This window comes from Anas acuta, chromosome 22 (assembly GCF_963932015.1).
Source record: "Anas acuta chromosome 22, bAnaAcu1.1, whole genome shotgun sequence".
Lineage (NCBI taxonomy): Eukaryota > Metazoa > Chordata > Aves > Anseriformes > Anatidae > Anas > Anas acuta.
The window spans coordinates 6,980,453-6,992,276 of NC_089000.1; the positions used below are offsets into that span (position 1 = coordinate 6,980,453).

At 50.5% G+C, this 11,824-nt stretch overlaps 1 long non-coding RNA gene across 1 annotated transcript; it reads right to left on the minus strand.

Annotated features, from left to right (window-relative positions):
- Positions 1-544: 544 nt before the first annotated feature.
- LOC137843472 (uncharacterized) lies at positions 545-4,602 on the minus strand. The gene is made up of 2 exons (XR_011089542.1): positions 3,182-4,602; positions 545-3,096 (listed from the first exon to the last, which is right to left on the minus strand). It is a non-coding gene; the product is annotated as an uncharacterized lncRNA (long non-coding RNA).
- Between the last annotated feature and the right edge of the window lie 7,222 nt (positions 4,603-11,824).

The following is an 11,824-nucleotide window of genomic DNA, read 5'->3' on the forward strand; positions in this document are numbered from 1 at the left end:
CAGGGTTGCAGATGTCACTGGCAGCACAGGGGGAGCCCTGATCTCTTTTTGTAGAGGAATAACCCCGGCTCTGGCCATGCCCTGTGCCCGGCTGTGCAGCTTTCAGCCCCGGGGGCTCTGCTGCCCGCCGAGCAGCTCGTGCCAGCCCCATGGGACAGTGAATGAAGCAGCTCGTGGTGCCACAGCGAGCCCCGTCCTGCTCCACGTAGCCATGCAATCACCATGGAAACTGAAAATTCATCCAGCTTGGTGAGGCTGGCGGATAGTGGGGGGACTGGGCCACCGGTTGCTCGCAAGAAAAAGGGAGAGCACATTGTACCTAGCCAGAAAATGCTATTTAGGGACTGGTTATTTGGGTTACTGGAAGAACTCGCCCTGGGTGAGGATCCAGACCCCAGCTGACTGAAACCAGCACAGCTTTAAAACAACTTCCCTTCCCATCCAGATGCTGCCTTCTGGACTCGAGGCCCCAGCTCACCTGCTGGTGGGAACGCCGTGGTTCTCCTGATGGCACAGGGCACGCAGCTACTGCAGGGGACGCTACTTAATATTCACATGCTGTTTAATTAGCATTATCCAACATCATCGCTCAGCATTTTCACCATATGTATTACACTGTGTTTGTTCTTTAGAGAAATCCCAAGCAGCACAGGCAAGCTGCTTAAAAAAACATATTAAGGCTGAAATAAAAAGAAAAAAACACACTATTTTGTGAATTCATGAAACCATAAGAGATCAACGTATGATGTCCCACTTTCCGAAATAGTACCCTACCGATGGCTTGGAGTTCGAAACCAGCAGCTGATAAAACATGCAGCAGCGCTGTGACAAACGGCAGAACACAAGCTATCCATCACCGCCGTTCCTGCAGCCCTGCAATAAAACAAAATGCCAGATGGGATTAGCAACAAGCAGGGCCTCTGTGGAGCTGTTCCCCAGGCCACAAGCCTGGGGCTCGCTGGGGTTATCCTGCACGGGAGGGATTTGGTGGTGGCCCTGTCCGAAGTGCAGCGCTGCTCCTCCAGCACTTGTGCCCTCCTCCTGCGATCCACAGCACCAAGGCAAAAGCTCCATCCATGTGAAACAAGCCCGGGGTGGGTGAAGCGCAGGCCACGAGCGTGGCAGCCAGCTCCACCACCTGCGAGGCTTTCCTCTGCGCTGCTGTGACATCTCCATCCCGGGCTGCGCCCAGGGGCAGCCACCTGGCTGTGCAGGCTGTGCTTTTGCAGCAGAGAGCTGCTCACTTCTGCCCGGATTATCAACAGCCAAACCTCGTCTGCTGCTGGGAGGAAGCACGAGCTGGATGAGGGACTGCCGCAGCCTTTCAGCACAGTCTGAGTGCTGGTGAAGTGTTTTTTTTTCTCCTTCCTTTTCCTTTATTTATCTGAGATAGTTTACTTCGCTATTAAAGCTCCAATCCAAATCCATTCAGGCCATATGCTCCCAAACACGTTACAGGAACCCAGGACTAATTCAGATCTCGAGCCTGTCTTCGGACCATCTGTTAACAGGATCACACGAGCCGACGTGTCGTTGCCGTCTGAGGTTTGCATAAATGCTTTGGAGGAATTGCACCCAGTTCTTCGTGCAAGGCGTGGTGACTTCCCTCACGTTGCAGGGAGGTGGCACGAGTCGCAGGAGAAGCCAGGGAGGACCCAGGGATGCTCCTCGGGCTGCCCTTGCTGCTGGCATGGCCAGCACCATCCCCTCCCATCCTTGTCCCCATGGGTTCTGCTGTTATCCGTGCCTGGATCTGCAGAAGCAAACCCAACCTGCAGGGCTCTGCCTGTGGCTTCCCACCCGCCGCTCCTCGGCGAGGCTCCTGTGTTCATCCTCCCAGCTCTGACCACGGAGGCTTAAATAAGGGTGTAAATAATAGATCACACCGCCAGGGCTCGGGGCTGGTGGCTGCCGTGGGCTCTCCCTTTCCTGGTGGGCGAGGAGGAGATGCCAGCAGGAGATAATGGACACCGAGATCTCACCCAGAGGCTGCGCCCTCCTCCCAGGGCTGGCGCAGGAGGGATGCCCTGGCTGGGGAGCCCAGCAGCTTCCTCTTGGGGCACGTTTCCAGCGCTTCCAGAGCTTCCAGTCCCCTGTACCAAAGCCCTGGCACCAGCACCAGGAGGCTGTGGCTGCCTCCCCCAGCTGCTGCTCTGTGCTAGAGGGCTGCGCTCTGCCTCGTGCTGGAGCCTCGCCGGGGCAGGTGGTGGGAAAGAAGCTGCTGCTCATCTGCTTGCCATGCACATCGCACCAGTCCCCGTGCTGGATTGGGCTGCCTCCCAGCACCCAGCCCGAAGCCGAGCAGGGTCTGGGGCCGAATTCAGCCCTCCCAGGCCCCAGCAAACCTCAGCAAACTGCAGCAGCGTGTGAGCAGCGCCCGGCCCTGAGCTGCCTCTGCTGTGAGCGGGCACCAGCGCCGGGGAGCCGCGCACCCGCTCTCTCCTGCAGCCACAATAGTCCTCTGATGATAATTACAGGCTTTCCAGCAGCTTTGTTGTTCCGTGGGGCCGGGATTTTTTTGGTAGCAATAGGTGCTGTTTAAGTACTTGAAAGAATGGCACTTAGCAGATGTCTTGGGGTAAATGGTAGGTTAAGCGGTACCAAGAACACCAGCGAAATGAACGCTAATTTACACTCACATGATTCAATTTGCATGGTTAATTCTATTTAAAGCAAACATCCAGCGTGCACTGGAGCTCCAAAAGCACCATCACTCTCATTTCATCTTCTTTGCAACACTTTGGAGAACAAAATGATGGGGATAATGGAGCTAACAAACATTTATGTGCCGTGGGAGCAAAGTTTTATAAACACATTTCCTCTGGAAAGCGCCGGGTGTACCTGATAGCATCATCTCGCGTGCACAGAAGCTGCTCACAGAAGAACGAGCACACTGTGATGCTGATGAGATTAAATGGATGTCCTTCAGCTACAGCACTCGCCTCACAGTGCCGCACACGCTGGGCTTGGGGGAGCAGAGGGGGAAGCAGAGGGGAGGCGCTGGGAAGATGGAAGGCAGCAACTCTTCTGCTTTCGAGCAATCAATATTGCTTATTAGCTGAATAACAACAGCTCTTCACTACTATTCTTCAAGTTCTGCAGGAAAGAGAAGGCCTGTAAATGCCCTGGGTGAGCAAAAAAACACAAATTACCCCAGAGATAATACACCAAATGTAAATACTGTTTATGGCTCATTAAAGCAGCGATGCTGTGTGCGCTGAAATCCATGAGAAGCCAGGACACAGCGAGAAGCCAGAAGAGGAAGAAGTTGGCATGTTATTTCTTTTCAACCTGAGAAACCTGAAAAGTCAAATACTGGAAGACATTTCCGAGCAATGTCCTAAAGAGCATTGATACCAGGATATGCTGTGGCTTTCTCTTCCTCGTGCAGGGAATGGAGGCTCCATCCGGGTGGCTGCGCCCAGGCAGGCTCTCAGAAGCAATGATCAGAGGAAATATTTCACAAACAACCAACAGGGCTGAAATTTTTCCAACAGAGAACAAATTTGTAAGACTCCAAGCTGGTGTCTGGACTATTTGCGAACAGTAAAAGGAACTAAATTTGACAAATGAAGTGCCTGCTGCAAAGCAGCTCACACGGCTCGAGTAACTACCCAGTAATGCCAAGCCTCGTGCAAATTGCTAGGTAACTACGCTGGAGAGAGCCAAAAATAATCCCTCCTGTGACTTGCTCTGACAGCGTTCGGAAGAGTGAAATAACAGTGTTTCAGCATGTAACGGCATGACACCGGCTCTCTGGAGCAAGGCAAAAGGGCCTCTGCAGGTGATGCTCCCCTGGGATGGGGACAGGCTCTGGCGATTCCCATGGGAGCACCCCAGCCCGGTACAGACATCGGCAGCTCGTGGGGACACACCAGGAACACTGCCTTAACCGGGGCGTAAATAACAGCCAGACATCTTTCAGGTGCTTCTTGAAAAATGCCATGTTAGTGCCATGGAATTTAGGAAATATCCTGATTAAATCAAAAAGGCACCATAAATTGCAAAGTTAGAATTTTCTGGGATGAAAAAAGCAGCAGTTTTATACCCTGTCAGCAGAATGTAAATGAACGAGCTGGATGAATTAGTGCACGATAAACTTTTAAAAAGCCAAGTTACAATTTAAAACAGTAGCGAGAGCTCTGGAATGATTTAGGGTTTTTTAAAAAAAAATCCCACCACTCTAATGCCATTCAATTACGGCCTGCATGGCAACCCATAAATATCTTTTACCACCCTCTGGGACAAGACATCTTTGTTCTGCAGTGCAAAGAGCTCCACGTGCCCGGTGACCATCCCACCACTGTCTCCTGTAACTCTCCCTGCTCCCATCACCATCCCCTCTCCAAGCGGTGTCCTCAGGACTGGGGATGAGGTTTGGGACCCCCAGCCCCACCGAGGTACCCAATGGTGTCTGCGTGCCCATGCACACCCCCAATCCCCCCCAACTCCTTGCCCCTGAATAACTGCTCTCTCTACAATCAAGCAGCTTCTTCCTAATGCTCCTTTCTTCTCCACAAACAGATAATTTATTCTGTTCAGCAGCTTTGGGTGCCTGGTGCAGCACGTGGTAGCCTTCCCTGCAGGGCAGAGGGCTCGGGGAGGAGGCACATGCCCCACACCCAGCCCAAAAGCACCAGCACACCTGTGGAGATTTCACCCTAATCGCTTCATGCAGCTGCTGAGCCCTTCATCAGCACCGTGAGATTTCCCCAGTGCTCAACTGCTCTGTGCGTAATGAGATTAGCCACAGCCCCCCAACAAGTGTCAAATAATTGTTTTGTTTTGCTTTCAGTAAACCACAATGACTCTGCTGATCCGAGTGATTAATTTTGCTCTTTCCTGATAAATTGGTTGACATTTGCATCGTCTGGGCCCCTGATCCTCAACTCCTCCTTTTGCAGGGCTGGGACCAGGCAGCAGCACCACACACGGGGGATCACATCCCTGCTGCCCATCGCTCCAGCGTGGCTCCTCGATGCAGGCACCCCCATAACCACAGCCCCGAGAGCAGGGCACGGCTCTGTGCCAGCAACAGCAGGTGGTGAATGGCTCCAACGATCCGTGTTCGTGCTAATCCTGCAGCCTCTCACCCTCAACCATGGTTATTCTCCCCCGCTGCAGATTTTGGGTACTGCTAGGAGCCCTGGGTGAGCAGGTTCCCCATTAGCCAAGCTCTGTGGTCCGTGCTCAATACAAGCCTCCGGTAAGAAAGCTGGGAGAGCAGAGCTGAGCAGAGCTACACACATTGCTGCCTCCCTGCCATCAGTCAGGAAAAGCAAAGAGATCAGGCTGGGTCCCCCGTGGTGCTCAGCACAGCCCCAACCCCAGCCAGTGCTTCTGCTCCTGCGCCCAGCTCAGCCCAATTCCTGCAAGGCCATGGAGAGCCCAGGGGACAGCACACAGCTCGTGGCACATCACCACACTCAGGCATCGCCCCTGGTGCTGCCCCAATGCCAGCAGACCCCAGCCCACCTCCCGTGGTGCTGGAGCTGGTGTGCCCATCGCTCCCGCTGCTCCGGGAAGGCTGGCGGGGCGCAGAGGCCTCGCTGCAGAGATTTCATGCCGTGGAGCACAAATGATGTTATGAGTCAGTAATTGCAGAATTCATTTTTAGATAGTGCTACAAATGTAGCTATTAACATCAGCTCACATCTCTTCTGAGTGATTTACCTGTTTCATTTTACGCAGTGAATTAAACACAAAAATATCCGTGGTCTACACAGATCCCGCTATCGATCTGTGCAAAATGTGCAGCATCACTCACTCCTCCGGCGGCATCACCTGCCCGGCTCACCGACACGAGGGATTATCTGCTGAAGAATAAAGGTGCCTGCTTTAGGAAAAATGTTTGCAGGTCACTCGCTGCTGATGGCAGCTCCAGCTCCATAGGTGCTAATCTGTCTCCAGAACAGCAAAATGTCAGCCCGTGAGTAATTATTTGAAGAACGAGACATTTTATTGTCTAATTCATGGCATGTCTTATAGCATGCCTAAGACATTAATGTTCTTCTAAATCATTGCTGGGTATAATATTTTGCCACCGATATCGCACATAATCTCCGTGTTGGATATGCCTCTGTTATCCGACGGCGCTCTGTAAAATTACAGCGACACTAATGCCTACCACCCTCACTGAATGGGAAAATCAAATTACAGACGAAGTATCATGGATTTTGTTATGGGCTACAAGGTGGCAGGGAGTCAACTGACCTTTATCAAAAGAATGGTAGAGGTGGTTTTGTTGCTTTTTGTTGCCCTCCTGGTGCTCATCAGCACTCCCTTTGGGGCTGACATCCTCACGAGCTTCCCTGGGGATGGTTTCCCTCTGTAGAGGTGAAATGCCCAGCAGCACGCTTGTCCCTTTAAACAAAACATGTCCACGCTGCAGTTTTATGAGCAGGCTTCCCTGCCTCCTTTGCGCAGCGTGATTTAGAAAGCCAGACATGCTAATTCATTGCTAAGCCCTGGAAGTGGAAGCTGCTGCTACCGTTTATCAGACGGCTTATAGAGCTTGAATAATCTTCTACATGCATCATTACTTTGTTGAGGCTATTCTTGAGAAATTCATAGTAAAATGCAGCAAGAAAGGATAGCGTCATTATCAGGATTTGCTCCACTTGACAGAAACTTTCCCCTTATTACAGATGGAAAACACTTTTTCCCCATAAATGGCCCGAGGCTCTACAAATTTGATTAAAGATGGAACAACTGCTGGAGGACTTGTGTTGCTCTTGATAAGCACATCGGCTCGTTACGGGGATGCTGCCCCACCAGTGCCACCCATGGGCTCCAGGTGGGCAGAGCCCAGGACCCGGAGTCCCTTCTGGTGCCTCCAGCCACCTCTGCAACAGAAAGGATCACCTCTGAGCCTGACACTGGCAGCAATGTCCCAAACACCCAATTTTGGGAGCATGTGGTTTTCTCCTCCAAGCTCCCCTCCCTTCCAGGGCACGCAGCACACGGCTGCTTGCTCATTAAACGGAGGGCAGCTCAGCACCACTGGCTGCATGAGCCTAACAGAACCTGCATAAAGCAACCAAAACAGATTTTTTTTGTTTATTTGTTGGTGTTTTTTTCTTTTAAGCAAATGCATAGTTCATGAAGTATTGATCAAATTCAAGGATTAAATTAAGCAGTGGCAGAATAGAGTGCAAGGGCTTGCAAGATAGTCAATATACAGAACATAGACAACAAAGGCCAGGGGGGAAATACAAAGGGAGCCCAGCACCACATCCTTCAGAGAGGGAAAAAGAGTTAGTGGAGACGGAAGGCAAAGCACACATCCTGCACCCTGCTGCCATGCAGACGTTGGGACACCCTTGCAGTACCCCACAACAGCCCAAACACTTCCATGGGTGACAGCACCCGAGCCCTTGTAGGGGACAGCTTCCAGCCACCACGAAATTGGGATGCTCAGCACACAGCCCCCGGTCCTGAAGCTCTGTAATCTCGGCGATGTGGGAGTTCATGTGTGCCTTCCATAAAGCGCCATTAGAAGCTGTTACAGTGATTTCTCAGCAGTGATCCCGAGAAATTGGTGCTTCTATTTTTCTGCCTTTCTGAGAGAATTCTGATCCCGCATCAGAGATGAAAGTTGCATCATCTGGCTATGCAGTAAGCTGCTTGTTGTGGTTATCAGCTTCTCCTTATTTCCTTCATACTGGCTCAGCTTTACTTAGATAAAATTGTCACCGGAACAAAGACAAAAAAGCGTCTTTTCAGCTGGTATAAGTTGGCAGATCCAAGGGAAGTCAATTAAGTGACTTCAGTTTACATTTTCCAAGTATCTCAATGAAAGCCATAATATCCAGACAAAAAAAATTCTCCAAGAATCTATTATTTCCAGTAAAACCAAGACTTTTTTTTTCCCATAATGAAATTAATATTGACCTCCCCATGCTTCACAGAAAGCCGCAGAGGCTCACAAGCAGGAGGCTCTCCCCTGCTTCCCACCCTGCCCATGGCTCATTTGTGGCTCTCCCCGACACACTGCCTGGAAAGGTAGGATTTAGAAAATCCCTCGGACCAGCCAGCAGCTTCTCCATTAATCCCAAGAGACCAGGGGAAACACACAGTGTAACTTTAGCACCCGTAATTCTCCAAAGCCAGTGAGCTGAGCTGAAAGGATAAACCTGCCCCCTGCGTGCAGCCACTGCCACATCTCCAGACCTCGCCTGGTAACACCGTGCCTGCTGCTGGTGTCATTGCCCCAGGACAAGCTGACGGTGAGGACAATGTCCCCATGCCCCCCAGGTGAGGGTCCCCTGGGGACACAGTCCCGCCACGCAGGGACAGGAGGGCACCAGCAGCATCCCCACCTGATGGCGATCTCAGGGACCCTCCACTCACCAGGGCCAGAATTCATAATTAAAAAGCATAATTAAGAAGCTGCTTTCATTTCCAGCACACAAACCAACACGTCACCCGAACACGCAAATGCGCTCGCCGTGCAGGCAAGGACATCAGGTCCTTCTTCACTGGCCAGGAAGCCGAGAGCCTCCTCCAGAAATGGTCCTCATGGGCCAGGATAGAGACAGCTGGTGACAGGAGAAAGCCTGTCTTACATCTCTTTCTGCAGCTCGTTAGAGGGCCTCTTCCAAGCTGGCACGTACTATCGGCACCACGGTCCCATTTTAATACAGATGCCAGTTTATAATCTTGATTATTGGCCTGGAACCACGCTCCTTTTTACCATGATTTGAAAGGAGAAAAATGTTTTATACCAACTTCCCATTTTTGTTTCGAGGGTATTAAGAAATGAAACATTAATGGGATGTAGAAAACGAGCTGAGCGTTCAGCCACTATTTAGCAAATTGTTCTTGTTCATCTCTGGGAGAGGAGGGAAAAAAATAGGAGAAAGAATAAAACTGTGCCTAGAAACATACCATTTCTCCAATGCATGCATGGCTGACAGCCACTAAGCACAAATGAATAAATATTTTATGTACTTTAATTTCCTCATCTACAGGCTTGATGTTCTGAGCCTTTCTTTGCTTTATTTTGCTACTTCATAAATGTTAAAAACGTTTATCCTCTTAGTCTTCCCAACAAAAGTAAGACTTTTGCCAGTCTCTGCTCCTATTCCATTTGCTTTCATCTCTTTATTAGCATAGCAAAATAGCACATCACCTGCAGTTTCCTCCCTTCAGTAATTTCTCCTATTTTTTTCCTCCTTCCTTCATTTTCTTATCACCTGTGCTCCGATCTCTGTATTATTCAGAAAGCAAGATGTTTGAATTTTTTTTTTTTTGTCCCAGCTGCTCATTGAACCCCATAGCCTATTGAGATGCAGCTTGGCTATTTTTTTTTCCCTTGTGTTTATTTCATTTCCCTTTTTATTATCTCCCCTCCCTTACTATGCCATCACATTTTTCCCTCTCAATCCCCCAGCCTGCAGCAGGGATGCTGGGACATCCAGACGCTGGCGTTCTTGCTCGCTCTGCATTCCTTCTGTTTTGCATTTGTCCTTTAAAAACTGTTTCTGGAAAATTCCCCCTTCTACGTGCCTTCAGAAAAAGAAAAGTCAGCATCCCTGCGTTAGCTATAAAGCCCAAGAAGTTGCTATCCTCACTGGTGTGCATGGCTGGGGTCAGGACAGGACCCCCTGCCCCCACCCCCAGAGGGGTCTCATCCCCCCCTTTTTTTTTTCTGAAACAGGTTGGTTCAATTCTACCAGAAACAAAGCCAAAAAAAAGCCCCAGGGAGGGGAAAAGCACGCACCCCATGACCCACACCACAGGGCAGTCCCCACCAGACAGCTCTGACAGGACACCACGGCAAAGAAATCCGCAATTAAAGCTTAATCCTCCTCAAGTGGAACAATGGCAGAAGGGACAAGCAGGTGAGGATGGATGCTGCTGTGCTGAGAAACAGCAAAGTAATCATGGGGGGCAGAGAAAGGTGAACGTGCACAGGTATTACTCAGACAGGGCTCAACAGGAAGGCTTTAAGGTGAAGCCAGATAAGTGGAAATGTCTCCTGAAATGTATAATTGTCAGGAATTTGGAGAATTACCAGCGCCTGCTGTGTGCTGTAGCTCCAGTGTTGCATTATCCTTTCCTGGTGATTTACTAAATTTATTCTTCTTTGATTTCTAAGAAAATTCAAAGCTCATCATCACCTGGTGGGTTATTTCCATTTGTCTGCTTTAGAAGAGATTTTAGAAAACCTCAGATACTTTTAATTAGCTTTAATTTTCTAAGCTCTTTTGCTCAACCTGTGATTACTGTTTAACTGAACTGTATCTATTGTCTTTACTCCCTCCTGCGGGCTAAGAAACTCCAATTTCTCTGAAACCAGGCAACATTCCTGAAAAAAAAATCACAACTGGGAGTTGGGTTTTTGGCAGCGCCTTTTTCTCTGCCCATCACAACAAAATAAGGCTGGAAGTCAGGATGCAAAATACACCTGCCTCTCCCTGCAGCCAGCTGCTTGCAGACCTTCCCCTGCCTCAGCAAAGTGCTCGCCGTGATGAATGGCAGAATTAATGCAGTGCCCAGAACCCAGCACCCCATGGCTGAGCCTGACATGCCAATAATTTGTGCCCTTGTCACCAGAGCAGGACCTGTAGCTCTAGCAGTGCTCTGCACACTGCCAGCACCTCCCACACCACGCACTGCTCGGTGCTTGCACGCCCAGCGCGCGTGCAACAGGAGCTGCAGTCAGCGCCGTGTGCATGGGATTGAGATCAAAGCTCCCCGGTGGTGCTGATTACCAGAGATGAGCCCTGACAGAGAACTATTTTTAATTCAAAGACTTGTTTCTGCCTATGTGCCAGCCTGTGAGCTCAGCTCGCTCCCTTATGTTCCGTCAATTTGCGAGGAAACAGTCAAATCCGATTACTATGGGGAGCGTGCGGGGAGGGTAACGCGATGCTAAGTGACATAATACGTGTTGGTGAAGGTGCTATCCTGGGCTCGAGAGCGTTCTGGATGCTATAAATCCCAAAGACATGAAGAAAAAGGAGATATCCAAGGGGTTATTATTGCCATAAGCCCTTGAGCTTGAAATATCTTTGTCAGGAGAGCCGTGGCTATGAGTTTGCCTACAAATGAACTCAGATTCTCACCGGTGGGGTTGCATCCTCTCTCCTTTGGGAGAAGGCAATGGCACAGGCTTTATTCAGGGCCTCAAACGGAGACCTGCACATCAGTGGCAGCACCTCAGGGTCAGGAACCAGCTCCCCCAGTGCCCTGGGAGCCCTGATGGCCAGCAGTGATACCAGGCTAAGGTATGGCATGCTGAGGAATTAGGCAGGGAGCCAGGTATGGGAAACATGGAAGGAAGCTTGCAGGGATATTTATAAAGTGGTGAGAGAGGGACAGAAAAATGCAGCAATCCACCAGCACCGTCTCCAGCAGACCCACGAAGCAGAGACACCAGAGCCCATTGAGGGTCAGTGATCCTGATCAATAACCACAGCCCAGGCAGCTCAGAGGGGGGCTGCAGGCAGAGCAGCCTGCCCTGGGGCAGCCCTGCAGCAGCACGGGGATGCTTCATGCTGCACAACAGGTCCGAGCTGCTCTCAGCCAGTTTTTGTGGGCTCTTTCCTTGAATGCAGGCTGCAGCAGTAGGGACAGTAGTTCCAGAAGCACTCCGAGATCCCCCGAGGTAAGTGTCATTGAAATGTTTGATAATAATTAATTGCGCTTTTATTGTACCGGATAGCTTGAGGTGGCACACACAATGAGCCTCCACAAACTGGAAAGCGGCGCCCGGTTCTCCACAATACACTTATAAATATTGATGGTAACGAGATGAGACAAGAGCCTCCACGCTCATCAAGGCGAGGAGCGCTGCCTCCCTCCTCGGAAGGGCCCT